This window comes from Pleurodeles waltl, chromosome 2_2 (assembly GCF_031143425.1).
Source record: "Pleurodeles waltl isolate 20211129_DDA chromosome 2_2, aPleWal1.hap1.20221129, whole genome shotgun sequence".
Taxonomy (NCBI): Eukaryota; Metazoa; Chordata; class Amphibia; order Caudata; family Salamandridae; genus Pleurodeles; species Pleurodeles waltl.
In genome coordinates, this window is record NC_090439.1 from 850,489,419 (window position 1) to 850,511,766 (window position 22,348).

Sequence of the window (22,348 nt, forward strand, 5' to 3'; positions counted from 1 at the left end):
GACTACCTGCACACTACTATACTACTTTATGGAACCATGCTCACTCTTTTCCCATCAGCAGAGGACAAGAAGCAACATCCCACAAAAAATAAGAGCACCTCACTGGTTACAAACCAACATCTAAAAACGTCCTACGCATGGCCCCAATATTGTCTACGTCCATTGCCCACCCCTCTTATTTTCACGCATGTCTGTGGCAGAGATTTCATAAGAAACGCACGCTGCGTGCTAAACCTATTGCCACCATCTCACCTTAACACAACTCCAGATGCCGGTGCATACATAATGAGCTCTTGAACTTAGTCCTTGCGGCACCGACACTTCACAACCCTGCCTCACGCTCAAGTCTCCCGCGCCAGCGGCGGCCACACTGCGCACGCGCGTTACGTAAGCGGAAGCACGCCGACCCCCTGTTACTGTAGGTATATTTACTATGGTTGGACACCTAGTGGAAGCTACTGCATTTAAGAGTAGTTTCACAGACTGCCACAGCTGAGTCACAGACGCCTCTACTCGTATGCGACCTTTTCACTGGTACTTCATGAATAGTACCGATGGACGATAATACTTATCCTACCCGATATGGCTTCCGATATTTTTTAATGCATTACTCTCTTGTAATGCCTCACGCGCTTGAGTAAGGCCTGAACGCGAACGAGGTCTGCCTGCACACGGGTGGAATAGCATCCCGTCACAAAACACTTTAATAGGAAGCCTCTAACCCATAGAGGCTCTCTGGACGCGACACAGTAGAAAGACTCATTAGACGTCGAAGCTTGTGCTCGAGTCGAGTAATCGGTGCGGCCATCTTAAAGCGATAAATTTTTTTATATATCGTTCTGAAAATAGTTGGACTCTCAGTGGAAAAGGTCATGGTAAAAATGTAATTATTTATAAATGAAGTACTACGTAAGCAGTCCTCACAAATCTGGTACTTAATTGTATATTACGGCAGCAATATGCCTCGGCTGGGTATGTGAGGGCGAGAGACCCGCGGCTAGTCCGTCATTTGTGGTTATCGTGGTATTCCGTGCGGGTTATTTAGCTGATAGTTGGTGTTTACTGTGACAGAACTGGGCGCAGCGTACTGCAGTACCACAGTTTGCCGGGCTCTCCAGCTACATACTGTAAGTTCAGACCTCTGCCACGCGAAAAGTGGGTTTGACACTGTACTTCTCCCCCCAACACGCTCCCAGCAATTCCCTACCGGTCAGTGGACCCGTTCCTTTTGCGACTGATACTGTTTAGAAGTGTGGCCTCACCGGGACGAATGACAGTTACTAGTAATTAATTTTAATACGCTGCCATTTCTTACTGATGGCACTTTGTGCGCGGCGCAATTGCCAATTAGTTCAAATTTCTGCATCACATTACTCTTTATTTGCACCCCAGCCTTTTTCCCACATAGTCCCTAATAAGGGTGTGCAGACTATTTTAACTACTCCAACGTTTGAGAGAAAATGGAACCGAAAAATAGGAATATCAAGACGTATTAAGATCGCACAATTTTGTTCCGGTATAGAAACTTGAACCAAAACACTGACCTACTTCTTGCAAAGTCTTCAATGTAGTTATTAGATAACATTGACTCATTTCACTCGTCTCCAGTCCCTTAGTTACAGAATAGATTGCTACATTGTATAGTACTCTATAAGGTAGCAAATAACATCGGTATATTTCAATGTATATATAAACATACGCACAGTTCAATGACATTAAATAATGTTCATCTTGCCCAAATTCCTTTATTTATTTAATAATAATATCCCAATTCCGTTAAATAACGAATTATTATTGGTTGCATCCCCTGCCATATATTTCCCACCATCTTGCGGTTGAGCAGGATAGTTGATCATACTCCACTTCACTCCCTTATAGGCCAGCTCCCACATCACAGTCATGATGAGATCGACTCAGTTGCTAGTACACAGCTTGCTGGGACACACCTCGAGATTCAATTTCTCTACTGCACACATAAACACCCTAATTAAAATCTCAACAGAAAGCTGACATCTTACATCGCAAGTACAGAGAATTGTGAAATTTGAGGGGTGAGCTGGAGAATCTTCTCATCGGGATATACTACACAAAGCATTATACACCAAAAACTGTTCTATGAACAAGATCAACATACATTTTGCCTAAAAAATTAAAGCTACACAAACTCATACAAAACAGATCATACATCTGATTGGGAAATTACCAACAGTATCAGGATTAAAGCATTCTGCAATAAGGGTGCACTTGCAAAGACTCTTGTGAGGTCCTGCTTTTAGACCAGTATTTCAGAAGACTCTCCACCAACAGAGTCGACTTTTTGTTCCAAATATTACTCCAATCATGTTTTCCACACCTCCTTCCTGATGCATTATGGTCCATATAGCTAAACGTTGTCTTGGTCACGTTCTAGAAGTGGAGCTCTGCTCCGTATCATAGTCCATGGTTTCTATGGATATTCACACCATACATAAAAAACATACATGCTTTCTAGACCTTTCTCAGCTCTGATTCTCTCCCTGTTTCCCTACTTGTGCCTTCTGGCTTTCAACGTTTTCTCCCCTCCAAGTACCAGCACTTCCTTCCCTCCTTTAGTGCATTGTTGATTCTTAGCAGATAATCTTTTATATCTGTCTCTCTCCCCCACATGTTTGTTTCTTGAACTTCCAGCTGTTTCTGCCCCGTGAGCTCGGTGCTCATGGTTCTCACAACTGTGTATACCGGTCAGACTCTGTATGATGCTTTCCTGCTTCTTTGGTTTAAGGCTCGCTACTAGTTTCTGTGAGCTTTGGGCATTATTACTTGTTTAATTTTCCTTTACTTGTATTGCTACTTTAGTTTTTATATTCCTTGTTTTTACAGCCCCTCTGGCCCTTTTATTTTCCATTGTTCCTGGACCAGTCTACATAGTTCAAATCCTGCCCTTGTTTGTGTGTAGATTCATTGTCTTGTAGTTCAATGTTCAATAATTGTCATACTTCCAGTCCTGTTCTCGTTTCTTCAAATCCAGTCCTGTTTTTCCCTAGGTCCTTTTTCTGTTACCCAATTGCGCTTGTCCTCTCTTGTAATTATGCTAAAATCATAGATCTTTTTACCAGAGGGTACCACTGCATTTCCAAGGGTTGGTGCCCTTTGAGCAACTACTCACTCAGTGTTCTTCTTTTTTTTTGTTGAGCTGTAGAGTAAATTTGAAGCTCTTTGAGATTAACTGTTCATTGCTTTATTGTTAGATTCTTTTGTTATAGATAGATCATTTTCCATGGAGCATACAGTCATCTATGGTAGTTTGACTGTTGTTCTTCTGCCTCATACTTTCCTGTTGGTTTTCAGTTGTTTACTTATTGTGTTTGCATTGTCTTTCTGGTTTTGTCTTTTGCATCCATTTCCCAGTTCGTGTCAAGTGTCATGATCCCAGTCTGGTCCTGTGTCCAATTCTGTGTTGCCCTTCTCTTTTCTAAACGTTCAGGTTCTCCCTTGTGTGTGCTAATGCCCTCCTCCTGAATGTCCCTGCACAGAGCAAGGACACTATGTTAGCCTGGTCCCTGTCTTAGCAGAAGGCCAGACAGATAGCACATACATCATTAATGAAGTGTTCGAGACCTAGCATAACTCTTCTGTACAAAGCAAAATGATTTGATAACTGATATCAAGATGATTACTTGGCTCATATATACAAATTCTGCCTTTGGTTGAAGGGATATTGGAGTCTTTGGAGGCACTCCTTTCCAGAGAGGAAGTGTTACAAGAAATCCAAACTTTATTGAGCAATAAATCACTAGACCTAGATTCTTTAACAGCGTCTTTATATAAAGCATACAATGACTTTCTAGTGGGCCAACTTACTGACGTTTTCAACTCATTGATGTCACAGTCTGTCACTGAAAGCAAGACAGAGTTAGGCCACATAGTTCCATAGCCATCTTATATGACAATGCCAAAATGCACACCAACATCTTTACCACTAGTCTAGAATATTTATGTTAAACCTATTTTCACCGTACCAGTTTGAATTTATGAAGGATATAAAGGCAGGTGACAATGCAAGCCTTGTCCTCAATCTTTGTGAAATAATTTGGCATAGGAAATCTCAAATTATGCTTTTCTTGCTAAACATGGACAGGGAAGTTGATAGCATTAATTGGTGAATCCTCAAAAAATTAGGTCAAAAACTGGATTGGGTCCAAATGCGCGAGCTTATGTTCTGTCAAACGTCCATCAGCAGATTCGAAGTTAGCTCTCCTAAGTCTCAGCCAACCACCTCAAGTAGGAGGACAGACATGGATGTTCTGATTCCCCCCCCCCCTATTTGCGTTGACCTTAGAACCTTTAGTCCAGAAGGTCATGGCGAATGGTGCTATAAACAGAGTTCAGCCTGAAATGGCACAATACTAGTGTTAATTTATACTATTTGACAATCATGTAACAATCACTTCCCTGATGGAAGCATTACAGAGGATCATCAAAGTTTGCTGACAGTCAGGGGACATGTTGTGGTCCTCTCTCTACAATTAATTATTTTGGAAAGAAATCCCACATCATAAGAACACATTCAAGGGTGTTACCATTGCACTGGAACCATTGGTCAATTAGTGACTGGGGTGGCATAGAGGAGGGGCAATGAATATCCATCGTAGCTCGAAGTTCCAAGTATCTCCACTAATCCCCATGTGGTGGTAAACATTAGTAATGTTATGTTATTACACCCCTGCTCCCCTCTCTCCTATGTATGCTGGCACTTCCCCTCACCCTTGCTGGTGCTGAAAGACGGTCAAAAGTAATTTCTGTCATGTTTTGTGGTCCTGTAACATTATAACTACCTTTTATAAAGAGGTCCTGAGTCACATCAAGGCCAACTGGCCATCCTTGGGATACGACCGATATCCCTGAAAGCAGTGACTCATACTGGGTGGGCCCTTATTAGTTATATACTTCATGCCTCCAGACAAATTGTAGCCCTGGCATGGAAGAAACGGACTCGTCCCTCTATGGCACAATGTTTTGCTCACATGGGGCTTATCATGGCGATGGAACAACTCTCCCACAATCTCACCAAAACCAACATTAAATTCAGGTCCATATGGTGGCCCCTCCTACGCTACCTCACTCATATTGAATTCACTTGCTTTAACCCACCCAGGCTTAGATCACTACAGCTCTTCGATTGATCCACTCCTGCTGAGGGAGAGCCTCCCCTCTACCCCGCACCCAATGCTTCACTTTTCTTCTGAAAGAAACGCCTCTACTAAGTAGTGAGTTGCCGCTGCCCCATTTATGACCACACACACAGATGTCTATGACCTATCCCTTGGTTTCACCCCCTGGTTTGTTACCTTAACACATTGTGTTACAATATAATAAGCCTTACAGTGCCACAATGAAATGTATGGAATGTCATGCCTCGGTCGGTCAATCCTGACCTTGTAGAATGCAGATCCCTTTGCTTGATATAATTGCGATATATCACAGAAATGCTTATTCCATTGCATTGCTTAAACTATTGCAGCAAAGTTAAGCTGTTGATGTCTTGAAACAGTTTCTAATAAAGAGATTCTGAGTAAAAAAAGTAATGTTTATACTATTGAGAAACTTACTGCTGTCCTTCGAGACAGCATGGGGAAATTTGATCGGATATGGGGTCCTTTTCACCCAGATGTCAAAAGTTTGCTATTCATAAGCATTGTCTGCTCTTCCATCATCTTAGGTGTTAAGATTGTGATATGTATGCCACACAGATTCTCATCTGTACGTGAACCAGGAGAAACATGCTCAAGGATTGCCAACCTTAAATGTGTCAAATATTTTGTTACTAATTCACATATTGTCACTCTTGAGGGTTCATGTATTAGCATCTGTGACTTTGCCTTTATGCTATCATATGATCTGATATTCATGAGTATTATCCATGATTAAAATACCTAATCTGCAGCCTTTCTGTGCTTGTTCTTAACAAGAATGAAATAAAGTTGGTAAAAGTGCTTTGTTATTAGGTGCCACACAAACTATTGTCAAAGAGCAAGAAAATGTAAAGACACCTCAGGACAAATGGAAAATGGCAGGGATGGAGCAGCTATAGAGATACTCTTGGAGCTTCATTCCTAGATCAGTAGATAAAATAGCTGACCCAAAATCAGATCATTGGGTTAAGGGAAAGTCAGAGTTAGACCCTAGAATTTCAGTTTCCAAAGGCTGCACCTTAGCTAAAGGGAAAGTTAAAGACATGTGTATAGCAACTAATGTAGAACTGTCTCTAGGTGCAAGGTCACTAGGCCAGAATCCCTTTAATTTTATCTTTCCCTTCCTTGCTTTCTCACTCCTTCTTTGAACTGTCCTCTGCACTCCCTCTGTTTCTTTTGTGATGGTGTTTTGTAACTTAAGTGTGCATGTTTAGAGGGTGGTAATATACCTGTGGGAACATTGAGGGGTGGAATAAAGTTAGGGAGGTGCCCTTAGCTAGTGGAGAATGTGAACATTCCTGTTGGGGGGTGGTTCAGTGCATATGGAAAGGAGACATGTAAATGTAGGTGTGGATGGAAGGTGGCATTGTGCCTGTGTGGGGTAGGTGAATTGACGTTCCTGTGGCTAATGTGGATGGATAATGTGGTTGTATCTGTACTGGTGCTGAAAGTATGTTGAGAAGGTGATACGGATGGGTGTCATTGCTATTCCTCTGGATGGGGAATGAGCAACGATTGGGATGGGAGGATCAGCGATCAATATACAAAGCAAAAAGGCTGTCGTTGCTAACCCTGTCCCACTTTGAAAAAAAAACACTTTGTTACTGGAGAATGAGTTGGTATAGAAACAATCCCAAATCTATAGGTCACAGATTTTATCTTTTAGGATTTGGAGGAATACATAGGGGGTGGATAAAATGTTTTTTTTCTTCTTTTTCTAACATGATTTGTAGAAATGGATGTCACAGATATTTGGGATATGCGTCCATGTCGGCAGGTAGGTGAAAAAAGAGCTAACATCGGGTAGTGACACAGACCGCTGCAAGATTGAGGCTTATCGTGCACGGTTTGTGTCGAAAGCCATTCCATTTGACTGAACAGTAACCAATTAGGATGATCTAATTAGAGACCCGTTCTGATAGATTAAAAGACAGTCAGACACACTAGCCCCTGGTGTCAAGATCATACTGATTGGCAAATAAGCAGTAATTCAAAGTAGTTATGTCTCACTGATCTTTTGTACAATCCAGGGAGGTCCGGGCAGCCCGCAGACAGATATAGTTTTCCACATTTGGGCACTAAATTTACCACTTTATTCTAGACTGTCTTCGGACCGTATTTCAAGGTTTTATGCATCTAGGTCTTTCTCCCAACCCTAGGTTTTGCTGTAATTTACTTCCCCATTTTTAGCTAATTTCATATAATTGTGGCAGTTCGCGAGTTAGGTTGTTGTTCTGGTCCCCCCTACTCCCACTTTTAGTGACAATATACGGCATATTTCCATCACACCAAAGGCACTCCCAAAGACTTGGGTCTTAGACCTGTGTATCATAAATTAGATAGGTGAAATATATCAATCTTTCTTAGAACATTGTATTAAAATGATTATTGTTGTTAATAGTGCCTAAACTTATTATAACTAATCCTGCTTCAGGATGGAATTGGTAATTAAATTCTCAGGAGTAATGGTGTTTAGTAATTTCCTCAATGTGTTGTCATGATTATAAATATTAATTTTGCCACCACTATGAGCTTAGAATCAAGGCTGAATTTTAAGGACTTATATAATTGTTAATATGAAGATTAATTGTGCAATAAATATGTGCTAATAATTATGATTGAAACACATTACATCAGCAGGAACTGTCCATTTCGTTGAGAATGTTTCTTTATACAATGGATGCTGATTGATAACAATTATAAAATTGCTTTACCTGTTGTTGGTTTCGAAAAAGTGAGGAAGGACATGGGATTTATAAGACAATCGCCACTGTGTTAAAGATAGGAACAGTTGAAGTTGTCTTCTTGAAATGCGACGGCCATGATTTGTTTTAATGTGCCTTTGGTTATATTAAATTCACAATAAATGCATTAGGAAACATACCTTGAGTTAATGTATGATTGTTCACTCCGGAATTTATGTCGCCGGGAGAAGTAGTCGAGCAGGAAGAGCATACATAATGACTTATTACTACAAAAGCTTTAGACTCTGCTCCTTGGTCGACACTTTCACTTATGTACTCTCTCATATATCCTTAGCTTCATTATCAAATACCTCTTGCATCTTCCTAATTATATCCAAACCACAAGATGTTCATCTCTGTAAAGCTGCGAAATATTGTCTCTCTGTAAATTCCTGGTTACATGCCACTTTTATAATTTGTATCGTCCCAATTAATTTTGGATATAAAAACCTAATTTAAACTTCTTTTGTCCTTTGTCCCTATGAATATTTTTTATCCTTGATACCTTGTATTTCTATCTGCCTGTTCCCTTACCTCAAACTTAAATAATATAAAAGCGTGATACGTATTGACCATTTTTGCTATTTGAACTAGTCTCTAGTACACATATTACTCCCTACCTTAGTAAAGCCCAACTTCTTTTATTTAACTGTTTATATAAAACATTTGATATGTTAGACCCACCACCACCATTCGTTCTAAGATGCAGGTCAAATATTTGGGTAAACACTATGTAGTAGTGAGATAGGCATGCTGTGGCAAAGTTGCGCCCATTTAAATGCTGAATGCCAGCGTTCATGTTTGCCCTACGTATAGATAAATAGAAATGTGTGCTGTTCTCGCAAACAGATGAAAACGGAGAGGATTTTAAAACATCACTGGTTCATTGAATACTTAAGTCATTAAGGACATTAATATCTTCACTGATAATGCTGCTTCTGGTTAACATAGCTATTCCTGTGCACCCAATCAATATTATTGAGTCTCCCAGTTTATTGCTAATTCTGTCAGGTCATTATTTCCTAACTGGGTCATTCATTATTACTGTATGTGGGGTTATGATATTGGACCTGTTGGCCCATGGCCAACATAGAAATTGCTTTAAATGAGCCTTTTGTGACAATTTTAAATTAATTCTTCAGGACTTCCCTAACTGCGGTCCACTAATAAAGGGGATTTTTCTTGATTCTTGTCCCTGTTCTCTATCTTAACTTAGAAGTAGTTGTACAAATAACCATATAGTATGGATTTCTTTTATATCTGGTTGAAGAGTGTCAAGGATTGAGGGTATGGGTAGTAATTGTTTTTGGGCATGAGTCCTGTCATATTACTGGTCTGGATAGACCTTTCTTAGCAGCCAGGTTTTTTACTTTTATTTTGGAAAGTGTCCATCTATAATTGAGGCTCTTGCGCCTTGTTGGTGCTCCCTTTTAGGTTACATTGCTTCACTGTTTCACTTTATTGGAGTCAGCCTGCATTCCAGTGTATTCTGATGTGCAGCACATATTTTCTATTTGGTGGTCCTGATAATTCACATAAACTGTTGCCTTCAGATATGGGCACACCAATTGTAGCCGATTTGTGTTTATTTAAGTGGCTTAATCATAATTTGTAGATCTTTGACATCCTCATCATATTTTTTACTTGGTAAGGTAAATGTGTCATTTTAATTCCACTATTCCTTGCAGTTTTGGTGATCTACTGCAGAACACAGCCGCTGCCTGTCTCAAGCAGTATTTGAAATGGCCCAGTCTACAATAGAATAATTAAAGCAGCAAGAAAAAATGTGAATAATAGAAACCACAAAAAACAAGGGAGGAAAATAAAACCAAAAAAACATGTAGGCTTCACAGGGCCGGTGGTGGTTGATAAACAGTAACAAAGAGCAAGGCAAATAGGTGAATCTTTGAGAACCTGCACTCATTATGCAGCACTTTCTATCAGTTTTGTTTAATGTATCCCAGTTTTTCTTATCCAGTAGAGGCAGAACGTTTGCAGCGAGAGGGCACGTTGATAATCACTCTCATAAAGGATGTTTTATAACACCTACTTTGGAAAAAGCCAGGGTCCTTTCCCTGAATAGACCGTGGATGATCTCAGACAAGATATTCCGTCCTCAAGAATAGTTTATGCTGCCAGGTCACTGAAATCACAGGCTAACCCTGGTTGGCTGCTCTCTACAAGAATAGAGCTTGGTTCTGCTGTTTAGGCTTCCTTCATTGAGTTAGTTCAAGTAGTAGCTGATGCTTTATTTGTCTTGGCAAGGAAAATATTGCAGATTTTATTCACCATGTAAGATACACAAGGGTCTTTGTGAGAAAAACATTGACTAGTTTTACAAAGTTGATTTATCCAAGTTGATGATGTCTTTGGATGTTTGATGATATGTTGTAAATAAGTGGCATTTCCGAGCCTGGACTTGCTTCGACAATCTTCTTCACTGAAAGCAACAAAATATATTTTCTTTTCATTAATCTTTTGTAATTGGTTGCAGCATTTCACCCACGTTAGTTGTGAATTGAGACTGGTTTCTTCAGCGTTTTGGGCTAGACGATCAGTAGAGGTTAAATTGACAGAACCACAAACAGTTTCTGTTTATTCAAGAGATGGAGCTGTTACATCCCTCTCGTAGGGTTGCTGTATTTCTTAGAGAAAATACTGGATATTTGTTAGTGTTTTGAGATTTTTGAAGACCCAGCAGCTGGTACTCAAATAAAAATTGATGTCAAATCTTCTGTATTAATTTTTAGCACACCAATTATATCTTTGTTTGCTTCAATAATCACTAAGGCATTTCTAAAATAATTCTGAATAGTTTTTTTTGTTGTGTTTGCTGGTCTAAATGAATATTTAAAAAGGCAAAAATACAGCCTTTTGCTGATTTTTTATTTTTCCCCCAATCTTATTTACAGTCCTTGGCTTAAAAATATTAGACCTGATTGTAAAACACTGGCCATTTGGCAACTTCACCATGCTGATAGCTATCTTTGTCTCTGGGTTGCTATGGTAACCTTTTTGTGCCTGTGTAATGTATTTGTCATGCTAAAGAGTCATTGTGTGAAGATGCTCAACTCATTTTAATAGTCGCTTGTTTTCTCCGTAGTGAGGCTCTTTGTAATACTAGGCGAACGACTGACTGAAAACACTTACATTGCACACACTTCCAATATGGATTTCTTGGTGCATGGCCGTATAAACTGTCTAGCCAAATGAGAACGTTGTGTTTTTTTCCTGAAGCTTGTCAGTATGATGGAGTTTAATGTCTTGGTAATGAAATCGAAATAATGGGGGCTTGCACCAAGAAGGTGCATCCATTTCAAGAGGAAAGAATGAATTTCAGAACCCTCAGTGGAACTTTATTTTTGCTTTTTAAGTCCTAGCAAGGTGGCGGGGGTTGGTGGGATGGGGTGAGGAAAGGGCAGTAGAAGGTTGGATTTTGAACCCATGAGGGTTTTGTGTAATCCAAACACACTAGTAGACGGCTGCTAGCTGTCTTAAACATCCGAAACTGGGAGCCAGTGCAGTGCCCAGCCTGTTTCCGAAGCTTGGTTTCTTCTGCCCCGTCCTTCCATGGTTTGAAATGTGTAAATTCTGTACTCTGTGGGGCCTTCTCAGCAAAGTCTTGAACATGCCGCAACAAAGAATATAGTGTTAGTATTCCCATGAGTTTGCGATTGCCCCTACTACTAGAGCATAAGTTTTCTCTTGCTCAGAGAAGAAGGGAAGAATAGATCTACGTTTTCTCAGCTGAAAATAACGTAATTACACAACAGACATATAGGTCTGGCCTGTCTTCCAGAAGTGAATACGTGAGCATGAGATTTCCCAAAAGCTTGTTTACATGTTCTAGTGAAATATAATTAAGTTTACATTGCACTAGTGTCTGAGAAGGCAGGTCTCTGATATGAGGCTTTGGCAGTAGGCTGCTAATCAGTCACTACCACTGAACTCTGAATATTTTTTTCATAGAAAAACAGGTATTTGGCTTTTCATCCAGCTCATTAGAAATGATGATATTAAGTGAGCTGTGCTCACTGCCTAAGGCAATGGTAAAAAACCTAAAAAGTGGTTGAGTCTGGCCGGGGGCCTTTTTTATAAATTCTTGTAGGATTTCTTTGGCATTAACATAGCTATTTTTAACTTAACGTAGCTTTTTTTTTTTGTTTTTTTTTTTTTGTTCACTTTTCTGCATTGCCTTATGTCCCTCTTCTTGCACCAAGGTCATTGTTCCCCCCCACTTGGATTCCTGGTAATTTGTCTGAAGGCATTACGATCTTATGATAACCAGTGGTCTTTATGTGTTTGAAACGTGGTTTGGCATAATGATAAGAATTTTTTTAGCAACTTTTCCATAGTTTTTGTGAAATAACCACACACCCATCTTTTGGTCTTTTATGAAGTTAAATAGAGGGAATAAAAGGGCTATTAATTTGGTCCTCCGTGATTAGATGGTGTGCCTATGTTTCTCAAATGAATATGTGCTGAGGAGTTGTGTGGTATTCTAGTCAGAATGTTCATCTGTAAAATGTGATGATGCAGAGAGCTGGAGGAGAGAGAGAGTGGCTGCACTTGAGACAGAAAATGGCTCTACTGGTGGCGGAGGCATTTCGTGTGGAATAAACCTACTTTAGATCTTTATCTCAGCTGGATCCCTGCATCTTTGGTACACTGGTGATGATCATCAGTAAGAGTCCTTCATGTGTGACTGAAGCCTCTACACTGTGTCCTACTAATCAAGTGACATTCCTCTTCTTGACTTCATCAGAGCTTCTATCCGGATATATATTATTTGGGTTAAAGCACAGCACTTTCGAGAAAATATCTCCATTATCAGGATACCCAACTTGCATGCAGTGCTTGTAATGAACTGCTGCTTTAAAAGGTGACTTCAGACTACATTTAGATTGGGATATATATCAGTAAGCAAATTGTATGTTACAATGTTTCTGGAAGAGTAGAAAATTGTGAATAGCATCTTGGAAAGTTACTCTATCTCATTTGATTTTTTTGTAAGCATCAAGGATGTAGTGTGTGTAAAAGAAAACAACACTCAGGATTTCATAGAAAGTCTAACAATGATCTGATCCAAAATAGCCAGTAAGCAAGCACAACTAATGCAAGGCAATTGCCTTTTCTACAGTCCAAAGCTTCGACCTTAATCAGTCGGAGCTTGTAATGTGGAAATTCATATATTGTTCTGTTATATTTATAAATCTTTTTCTCTGTACAAGTGAATGGGAGTGGGGACTTTTGACAAAAATTAAATTAACTGATAGCTATCAATGAGCAGGTTACAGGATCTTCTCATGGGAAGGAGTGTGAGAAGTCCAGATACACTTAAAACTAATAGGAGCTGACTCTAATACTGTCTGAAATTCTCTCTTCATTGTGCCAACTTCAGAACGCCTTACTAGCATGTTTTAGTAAATGTGCAATTGTACAACATGAAATTACATCACTGCAGTTCATTAAAACTGGTGTGTAAATGCATATACATACTATGATTTTACTAATTTCTAATCTGGTATAAAAATGACATAGCAGATCAATACAAACGTAACCATACAAGTTAAGGCACACAAAAGCATTGGTGTTTTTATAGTACACATGCGGACCATTCCCCACTGAGGCTACGTGGGTGGGTGCATTATGGGCTCTACACTCATACCAGTAATGCTTTTAGAGCCTCGAGATAATGCCTGCCAGCTTTGCTGCACACATGCTGCCACACATTCGGTTCTGTTATATCCTAGCCTGAGGTGTCTTCATATTGCTTAGAAGGTGTCTTTGCCCTTGGGCTCATTTTCACCTTTCAAACAAGTGAAATGCTTACCACAGCCTCCTTGTAGGCACATATGTTGGAATGGTATAGGCAAATGATGCTTATTTGCCATTCCTATGTTACCTTATCACTCCACGTGACCAAGACACTATCTATCCTGTGCTGAGCTTATGTTTAAGAAATCGACCCTGCTTTAGTTGGATTGAAAAACGTACCAACGCACCTGGAAACAGTAATTTATGAAAAGGAAGCACAGACCACATCAGTGCCCGTCGTCTATTCTATAGGTATGGTAGGCTAATTGTGACACAGGATTTTTTAGTGTTACTAAAACTAAGATGGGAGAGAATCTTTCAACCCAGTCATTGGCAAGGGGTCAACATGTTTCTGCCTATTTGTTACCCTTTACTAAGTTGTGAAGGTATTCTTCATGACCATATTGTAGTCGTTTTGCCAACTTATTGAGATGATGTATCGAAAAATTAAATACAAAACTTAATTCAAAAAGATTACCTCAAGTTTTCCAAGAGCTAGATGAGTATCCATCATTGTCTCAACCTGTTAATATGTCAAAACACAATCAAGAGACAAACATAGACAAGAAAAGTGTTTTTAGAACCATCACTGTGATCTTCCAGGGATGGTGTGGACACGCAAATAGGTGTAAATCAAAAACATGTGGTGGTCATGTTGTAGAAGCAGAATCTTAGATACCCATCTCAGGATACAAACAACCGTTAGCCAGCTCTTCCTGGTAGACAAAAAGGTTTATTTAGAAACATACAAATACATGTACATGGAGACTGAGCAGCATAAGTCCAGCTCGAACAGTCTGAATAAGGAAGTAATACATGATCTTTTATAATATCAAACCACAAACGGAATCGAGCATTTCATTGGTCCTTGACATTGATGTATGATCATTTCTTCACTATTGCCAAAGGTGCTACAGTCAATTCTTCATAATGCACCATATATAGTAAATTGAAGCACAGACAAGGAAGTTACCTAATATGTCCTACCTGTCTAATATCGCGTGATACATCTTATGACAGAACTGAGAACAGCACGTACACAAATGGTATCTTCAAGAAGGAAGACTGCTTCAGCTAGCATGCAATGACAATGATATTTCATGGTGGCTGTTCTAATGGCAAGCCTTGCAATATAGTGCGTTTCAGGTAATATCAGAAACATATCAGTAAGCATAGCTTGTGTTAGTTGTACATTGTCCCACAGAGATAGGTCCAATTGTCATTGTGTATCACAGAGCCCATTAGTCCCAAATTGGTGAAGAACCAAAATGTGATTCCACAATGTAACTAGTGAACAATGCAAATAAACACACATGATTGTACTGCCTTAAAAATCATCTTAAAAAATTACGTACATGTATATGCTTACCCCAGAGGATCGAGTGTAGGCCTTAACGCTAGCCTACCAGACAGGAGCAAACAGGGCTACATCAGGAGACACATCATATCGTAGTAAATGTGTTGATCAACAATTCTTCTATTTTTTCTTGACACTAAATTGCCCCCCCGGGTTGGAAGATCTATATGACAACATCGGTATCAATCATGAATAACATGAGGAGTAGGCTAGGGGGTCTGCCAAATGTTTTTAAGGTTGTAATTCGTGCTACACCTTTTAATTGTGTTCTAAGTGATACAGTGCCTTTCCCCATCGCTGATCAAATAATTGATAGTGGGGATCAATACGATATGTGCTTATCTGCTTTGAAGGCCCAGCAGAATGTGGCATGGCTGATTGTTACTATGTATATTGTAGGTTGTGGTAGATTCATAGCAGTTCCTAAATAGCTTCACAGTAAAGTGAAGAGCCTTTGGAAAACATGAGGAGATGATTGTGCCGTGATGCATTAATGCACTCTGTATAGTAATTATTGTTATACGAAAGGAGCAGTGGTTCTGACTGTCACAATATGCTGCTGAAATGTGCTGTCCTGGAGCACAAATATATGCTACAACATACTAATGATTAAAAAAGGAGGAAGAGAGGGAAAGTACCTCTGAGGAAGAGAGGGAAAGTACCAGCGGCTCTTACCTTCGCTTTCCCGATGAGTCGACCCAGACTCAGTGTGTCAAAGGTGGCTTTTGTGGCAGAAACTTAACTCTAACGGTGATTCACACCAGCACATTTGATGCGCAGTGTAAACCCTCAGTATTTCTTCAACTCCCAGGGAAACCACCATTCAAATGGATAACATGGTTCCGAACATTCACAAAGTATGTAGGTGCCATAGACAGTAACAGGTACTGCCCTGAATGTAAATGTCATCTTTTAGAACATACTTTATGGTATGAGGGTCAGGCTGTTTCCGAACATTTGCCTCCTCATAAAGTAACAGAGAAGAAGATGAAGCTGTCAGTACCCATAGGCTGTACACAGATTAGAAAAACAATTTAACGAATAGCAGAGTTTGGTAGTTACAAGGCATTATTTATTCTTTTTTTTAACAAAAGAGTAACATTGAGATTAATCCATAGATACACATGTGGTGCCTCGATGCATGTTAGCTTCAGACTGAGAGGTTGAGAATTTTACCCCACAATTGATTAGGGACTATATCATTGTTCGATGTGGGGATGAAAAAGCTTAAGAGAGGTCACTCACATTAAAGCACCCAAGAAACATAGTATAGTGAAAAGCATTGATATTTATCAGGCTTCCTTCAGAGAACTAGTGGAAAAGACAGTTTTGGAGTAGGAGTGGTCAAAAGCCAAATTCTGAAATTAGTATCAGCCAGAAATGTTCATAAAGGCTACACACAAGGAAGCAAAGGAGGGAAAGATGAAAAGAAAAAAAATCTATAAACAAAAGAACATTTGTTTTAGATTTTAATTTGTGGTAAGCAAGGACACTTTGGCATATTGTGTCAAGGGGTTATTCCTACAATCAATTTTTTAGCGCAGGTGTTGATTGTGACAACAGTGGATTATGGGAAGTTACATTAGAAGGAGTAGTATAATTCATCATCAAAAAAGTTTCATACAAATGCTTTAAATCGATTAGTGGACTCAGGAAGTAGAATGGCCATGATCACCCAGGAGCTGTTTGAAGAGGAATGGGACAATAGGGTCAAGGAACCACCAGATAGGAGCCTGGTTTCATACGGAGAAAAAATTATTAACTGGAGTATATTGAATCAGTGTTTAAGTTTGATTCATGAAAATGTTTATGTGGCCTAGAAAGGTTTAACTATTCTTGGTTTGTTTATTTGGTGTGACATTAGTACCAGAAACCACAGAGCAAATCTCTTTGGTAAGTGAGACACATGGAGGTCAGTGTAAGCATTGGTTAATTAGTTCAAAAAGTGTTTTTAAACAATTTGGGGCAATGTAAAGATCCTAAACACTAAATAAGAGTGACGTATGGAGCTATCCCCATCAAACGTAAACTGAGAAACATCACCTTTTAGTGTCAGAGAGGATTTGGTTGATAAACTTGCAAACAGGAAGTCATTGCACCAATAGTGTCATCCTTGTGACTATCTCCCCTTGTTATTACATTGAGGAAGAACAGCACATTTGGAGTGTGTGTCAACTCTCACAGTATAAAAACAGAAAGATGGGTACATTCACACTCTTTGCCGAAAAATTGCTGATATCCTGACTACATTTGCTGGGGCCACGTATTTCGGCAAAACTGACTTGACTCCAGCATTTCATTGAGTGGTGTAGAGACAACTTCAAAACATCTCACAGCTTTCGTTTCACCAGCAAGCAGATGAGAATGATGCACTTTGTGTTAGTGTCAGCTGCCTCGGTGTTTCAGACGAGCATGGGCAGTGTAGTGTTTGGGATTAAGGGCACAGTAACCTTTTAGAATGATATATTGGTTGATGGAAGTGACAATTAAGAACATGATGAAATACTTGAGACAGCCTTGTCCAGACCGAGTGCTGTGGGCATTATTACCAACAAGAAAAAATTTGAATTTGCAAAGCCATCTATAGAATATTTGGGAAATTTTATATCTCAGAAAGGGGTGGAGCCCTAACCCGGTTTGGTCAATGCTATTGTACAAGCACTCACCCCCACAGGCAAAGATCAAGTGCCATACTTTTTTTGGGATGTATGAATATTACTCCAAGTTTCGAATTGTGCAGCAAAATCTGAATGTTTAAGGTCCTTGCTTAAAACAACAATTGTTTTTTGAATGGAGTGAAGCATGGGAAAAGAGTTTGAATTGTTGAAAGGTAAAATATCATAACAAAGTCTGGTGACCATGGATGCCAACAAGTGTGGGATAGGTGGTATGATCACACAAATAAATGATACTGAGGAAAACACTGTAGGGTTTGCGTCCAGAGCATTATGACCTAGTGAAAAAGTTACATGGTCTTTGAAAGACAATTGCTTGTGTATTGTTGGGCAAAATATCTTTCTGTAGGGAAGGAGTTCCTCACTATTGAGTGATCACAAACCTCATGTGTATGCCCAGACATATTGTTTGGGGTAAAGGGCAACAAGTCCCTTTGGCTGCCAGTTTACAGTGTGTCCACATGTTAACAGTGTTCAAACTTGTATTTATGGTTCATTAGTGAAAAGCCTTCATTATTAGGGTGAGCGCTGTATATTAACGTTTTAAGGTCACACTGCACTACTGACAGTGGTTCCAGTAAAAAAAAAAAGTGTACATACGTTTGAAAAGTTTAACAAAATGAGGCTAAGTACAATGCTACCAGAATGCTCTCTGATTAGATGCAAATGTTTGCAGAAGCTTGTAAGCAAAAGTGATGGTTCTTTGCTTTCAAAACAAAATGTTCAGAAAAAAATGCAAGTAGGGAAAAAAAAGTTTCACTACTATGAACTTTTAGATGCTATTGCTTTGAAGTGTCATTTAGTAAAATGTGTTGATACACACTATTATTTCACAAAAAATATTCCTAATGGAAAATCATTGTAACCATTTTCAACAAGATTATGGGAAGCATGAAAATAAACAAGCACTGGCAAAGCAAACCGATCTAAAATTTTTTTGTGAGTCTTTTGGTTTCGTCAATGCATGGCTTGTTTTGACATGGCTTTTGTAACACTTAGGCCCTCATTACAACATTGGTGGGTGGCAGCCGCCGCCCGCCAAGTTGTAACCACTGTGCGGCCGCCAATGCGGCCGCACTCCCTTGGTGCCCATTATGACATATGTGGGCCACAACATGGGAGCCGGCTCCAAATGGAGCCGGCGGTGTTGCGGCTGTGCGACGGGTGCAGTTGCATTTGTCGCGCTTTGAAAAGCACATGGGGCCCTGTCATGGGGCCCCGCGACTCCCTGTACCGCCAGCCTTGAAAAGGATTACTACCGCCGGGGCCATTGTGGTGGGAGACCGCCGGCCCCGGCGATGCAACCGCGGCGCTTCCGCCGCGGTCGTAATGAACCTGGAAGCCCCGCCAGCCTGTTGGCGGTGCTTCCGTCATTTCCGCCCTGGCGGTCCTGTACCACCAGGGTTGAAATGAGCCCCTAAATGTTGTGGGAGCTGCCAGGCCCTCACCATTGTAACAAACACTGGCAAAAAGAAAAAAAAGTTTTTGGTTTAAAAAAGCACACATTGGCACCAGTGGCGTAACAAAGGCCCCCGCATCCCCCTGCAGGGGGGCCCCCTCAGCACAGCACCTGCCCTGAGTGAGTGGCAGGGGGGCTCCATGTTCTTTGCAGGGGGGCCCCCCTCCAGTTTCGTTACGCCACTGATTGCCACAGTAGTTCCCAGCACTGAAAAAAAACTACTTTGTGTGCCAATATGCTCCTTGTGGAAGAGCAGAATGCGATCACCCACAGTAAAGCCAGCCAATAGAGAGGAATAGACGTTTAATAAAAATAAAATGTCTTTGTTAACACCAGACCTAATTAGGCACCCAATTCTTTAAGAAAGTCACAAAAGTGCACCCATGGTATATGTCTTTGAATGAAAGGTGTTCATGAGTTCACAAGAACTTACAGAAGTAGACCAGGAAATCATACTCCTAGAAAATATTTGTGAACTCATGTTTTAGAATGAGCAAATGTGCATGTGTATATTTGTTCATGTGAAAATCTATTGAGCGTTTACAAGTTCACTTTCACCCTAACCACTTTTTTCCAAACCCTGGAAGAGCTTCTACTTTTGCTATTGTCAGGCATACATTCCAACCTTTCTCAATAAGGGAAAAGATTAGAGAAGAGCTGGTGAAAATTCTTAAAACATGCAAGTTGGTAGGTTTGCAGACTCAAAGGCAATCCAGCCATGGAACTATTACTTACTGCTTCCTTCAGCCCCAGTAGGTAGATCTGTGAAAAGATGGCAAGATAAGGGAATTGCTATAATAGGGATTGAAATTGCAAGTATTCAAGCCCTACTATAGTATTAGCCCTGACATAATCAGAGACGCTATTATCGGAACTCTTACATAATGAGATTGCTTCCATAATTTGTCTCCGCACTACATGGCACCAAAGGGACAAGTAGATTTTTTTACAGGACAAGTAGATTTAAGAAGCAACCTGTCCCATGGACAAGTAGATATTTTATTAAATTCCATACCCCTGGTATACTGTGAGTAAAGAATGTGGTTGAAGAACACACACCTAGAATTGTGAAGTTCAGTTCAGTTCAGTGAAGAGAGAGATGCAGAGGAACTCTGATGAGCACTTGCATTCGTTATCTAAAGAATTCCCCAAAGCAGAGACCCTAAATAGCCAGAAAAGGAGGTTTGGCTACCTAGGCAGGAGGATAGGCTAGCAACACAGGTAAGAGCCTATCAGAAGGAGTCTCTGACGTCACCTGCTGGCACTGGCCACTCAGAGCAGTCCAGTGTGCCAGCAGCACCTCTGTTTCCAAGATGGCAGAGGTCTGGAGCACACTGGAGGAGCTCTGGGCACCTCCCCTGGGAGGTGCAGGTCAGGGGAGTGGTCACTCCCCTTTCCTTTGTCCAGTTTCGCGCCAGAGCAGGGCTGGGGATCCCTGAACCGGTGTAGACTGGCTTATGCAGAGATGGGCACCATCTGTGCCCATCAAAGCATTTCCAGAGGCTGGGGGAGGCTACTCCTCCCCAGCCCTGACACCTTTTTCCAAAGGGAGAGGGTGTAACACCCTCTCTCTGAGGACGTCCTTTGTTCTGCCTTCCTGGGCCAAGCCTGGCTGGACCCCAGGAGGGCAGAAACCTGTCTGAGGGGTTGGCAGCAGCTGCAGTGAAACCCCGGGAAAGGTAGTTTGGCAGTACCCGGGTCTGTGCTAGAGACTCAGGGGATCATGGAATTGTCTCCCCAATGCCAGAATGGCATTGGGGTGACAATTCCATGACCTTAGACATGTTACATGGCCATGTTCGGAGTTACCATTGTGACGCTATACATAGGTAGTGACCTATGTATAGTGCACGCGTGTAATGGTGTCCCCGCACTCACAAAGTCCGGGGAATTTGCCCTGAACGATGTGGGGCACCTTGGCTAGTGCCAGGGTGCCCACACACTAAGTAACTTAGCACCCAACCTTCACCAGGTGAAGGTTAGACATATAGGTGACTTATAAGTGCAGTGGTAAATGGCTGTGAAATAACGTGGACGTTATTTCACTCAGGCCGCAGTGGCAGGCCTGTGTAAGAATTGTCAGAGCTCCCTATGTGTGGCAAAAGAAATGTTGCAGCCCATGTGAATCTCCTGGAACCCCAATACCCTGGGTACCTCAGTACCATATACTAGGGAATTATAAGGGTTTTCCAGTATGCCAATGTGAATTGGTGAAATTGGTCACTAGCCTGTTAGTGACAATTTAGAAAGCAGAGAGAGCATAACCACTGAGGTTCTGGTTAGCAGAGCCTCAGTGAGACAGTTAGTCATCACACAGGGAACACATACAGGGCACACTTATGAGCACTGGGGCCCTGGCTGGCAGGGTCCCAGTGACACATACACTAAAACAACATATATACAGTGAAATATGGGGGTAACATGCCAGGCAAGATGGTACTTTCCTACACAACCCCCTCCCCAAACGAAGGACAATAAGACTAGCCATGACCTGATGAGTCTTCATTGTCTAAGTGGAAATATCTGGAGAGTCCATCTGCATTGGAGTGGGTACTCCCAGGTCTACGTTCCACTGTATAGTCCATTCCCTGAAGTGATATAGACCACTTCAACAATTTAGGGTTTTCTCCTTTCATTTGTTTTAGCCAAAGTAGAGGTTTGTGGTCTGTCTGAACAATGAAGTGAGTGCCAAACAGGTATGGCCTCAACTTCTTCAGTGCCCAGACCACAGCAAAGGCCTCCCTCTCTATGGCAGACCAACGCTTTTCTCTAGGGGTCAACCTCCTGCTGATAAAAGCAACAGGTTGATCCTGACCCTCAGAATTGAGTTGTGATAAGACTGCCCCTAATTCAGATGCATCAGTTTGAACAATGAATTTCTTGGAGTAACATGGGCTTTTTAGGACAGGTGCAGTGCCCATGGCCTGTTTCAGCTCCTCAAAAGCTTTCTGTCAGCTAGCTGTCCACAATACCTTTTTAGGCATTTTCTTAGAAGTGAGGTCATTAAGAGGGGCTGCAATGGAGCCATAGTTCTTGATGAACCTCCTGTAATACCCAGTGAGGCCTAAGAAGGCTCTCACCTGGGTCTGAGTTGTAGGGGGAACCCAATCTATGATAGGTTGGAT

At 40.9% G+C, this 22,348-nt stretch overlaps 2 protein-coding genes across 3 annotated transcripts in view; one reads left to right on the top strand and one right to left on the bottom strand.

Annotated features, from left to right (window-relative positions):
• Positions 1-399, bottom strand: part of RAD54B (RAD54 homolog B) — a 429,314-nt gene extending 428,915 nt beyond the window's left edge. For both annotated transcript variants that reach the window (XM_069220480.1, XM_069220479.1), the window contains exon 1: positions 253-399. The gene's annotated coding sequence lies outside the window, so the exon portion shown is untranslated. The remainder of the gene's footprint in view (positions 1-252) is intronic.
• Positions 400-1,046: 647 nt separating this feature from the next.
• Positions 1,047-22,348, top strand: part of LOC138282672 (RING finger protein 151-like) — a 160,697-nt gene continuing 139,395 nt past the window's right edge. The window contains exon 1 of the mRNA XM_069220483.1: positions 1,047-1,127. The gene's annotated coding sequence lies outside the window, so the exon portion shown is untranslated. The remainder of the gene's footprint in view (positions 1,128-22,348) is intronic.